Genomic DNA, 1953 nt, shown 5'->3' on the forward strand with positions numbered 1-1953 from the left:
TCATGATTGGGAGACTCTCCTTCTCTGAGGAGAAAGTGATGAGAGTGTAAGGGTGGGACTTGGAGAAGAAGAGGGCTGCTATCAGGCTGTAAGGCAAATAAAAATAAATTAATGGAAACAGTGAAGAATACAAATTTATGTAGGAAAAGGAGTCTAGATACAGGAAGAGTTCTGGAGTTTGAGTATGATCAGAGCATGTTGAAATAAATTCTCAGTAAAACTAAAATTGTTTTAAAGAAAAAAAGCTTAAAACATACTAATAAATGACAGACACAAAGTACACGTGGTGTGTGTGTGTGTGTGTGTGTGTGTGTGTGTGTGTGTGTGTGTGTAGTTGTGTGGTAAAAACTTTTTAAAGAAGCAAGAGTCTATTTTAGAGAATAGTTTTTAGAGATAAGGTACAAAGGATAGAAAGTCATAGTAATGTCACTCACAATTGGGTAACATAAGGATTGCTCAGTCACCTAGGACTCTACTTGGCTTGGGCTATGCACACACACCCCTTTTAACTTTTGAACTAGCAAGCTATTGGCAATCTCATATCCTTACCTGTTTCAAGATGTATGTTCAGTTCAATCTGAACAATAAAATAAATTTCCACCCTTTAAAACTACTAATGATCCCCCTATTATGGCAGTTCTATTGAAATACATTTCTTTATACGTTTGTGTATAAAAACAAAGGAGCAAAACCTCTCTGAACTGTTTGAATATGAAAGAAGATAATAATCATCTCAGCTCGATCTTTCTCAAGATTTTTAATTTCCTAATTTTTTTCAATTTTGTATTACATGTGCACTGGTGTTTTGCCTGCATTGATGCTGTTGTGTGTGTATACATGACATATGTCCTGGAACTGGAGGATTAGACAAGTCTGAGATGCCGGGTGGGTGCTGGGAATTGAACCTGGGGCTTCAGGAGGAGCAGCTAGTGCTCTCAACATCTACAATCCTATTTCCTATCTAGTACAAGATGGGGTAAATGTAAAGTTAGGTGCAACCTGGGAAGAAGCATGTGCTGAGGAAAGACTCTTGACCCCCTCTTTCTCAGTGAAGACTCCAGTAGCAATGATACTCCACAAGGAAAGTGTGTAGGAGGAGACGGCTGCTTACTGGCTAGCACTTCATTTTTTTCCCTTAGTCTTTTTTTTTTTCAAAGTGATTTTATTGCTGTGCACACAGGAGAATTTATGCCACTAGAGCAGACGCCGTGGACGACTCGTATTTCCAATTGGGTGGGAGCACCCGCTTAGTCTTATAGTAACGAGCCAACCGATGAATTCTGCTCTCTATCAGAATCAGGCGGAATTTAGCATCCTTATCCTTTCTGTTCCTCTCAAGGTGCTTGCGGACAGCAATGGCTTTCTTAATCAAGTGGTAGAGGTCCTCGGGGAGATCAGGGGGCGAGGCCTTTGGATTTCAGGATTCTCAGGATTTTATTACCAGTCACAAAATGGACCTGCACCACACCATGTGAGTCCCTCAGGATCACACCTATCTGGGAGGGGGTCAGCCGTTTCTTGACTAGTTTGTAAATCTGTTCCTTCACGTCGTCAGACGTCAACTTCAGCCACGTGGAGACGCTACGGCGGTAGGGCAGCGCCGACTGGGACAGGCCCTTCCCGGGAGCGTGCATGCGACCCATGATGGCGGAGGTCTGGCAGCAAAGAGAGAACGAGGGAGGAAACCTTTTTTTCCCTTAGTCTTGTTGACCCAGGACCAATATCTCAGGGGTGATAGCATCCTTGTGATCTGTGCCTTAGAAGATTCAACTGTTAACTAAGAAAATATCTCACAGACTTTTCTTTTTAATCTTACAGGCCATTCTTATGCAGGCATTGGCTCAATTAATATCCCTTCTTCTCAGAGATGTCTATGATTTGCTTCTTGTGGAGCAACCGTCTTCTGTTTTCATTACTTTTCTATTGCTTTGGTAGAATACCATGCCCAAGGCA

The 1953-nt window shown here is 42.0% G+C and overlaps 1 pseudogene across 1 annotated transcript; it reads right to left on the reverse strand.

Annotated features, from left to right (window-relative positions):
- Positions 1-1148: 1148 nt before the first annotated feature.
- Positions 1149-1680, reverse strand: LOC311582285 (small ribosomal subunit protein uS15-like; annotated as a pseudogene). The gene has a single exon. The product of its transcript is annotated as a small ribosomal subunit protein uS15-like (transcript).
- Positions 1681-1953: the final 273 nt, after the last annotated feature.

This window comes from Acomys minous, assembly GCF_964271855.1.
Source record: "Acomys minous genome assembly, chromosome: 14".
NCBI classification, from domain to species: Eukaryota; Metazoa; Chordata; class Mammalia; order Rodentia; family Muridae; genus Acomys; species Acomys minous.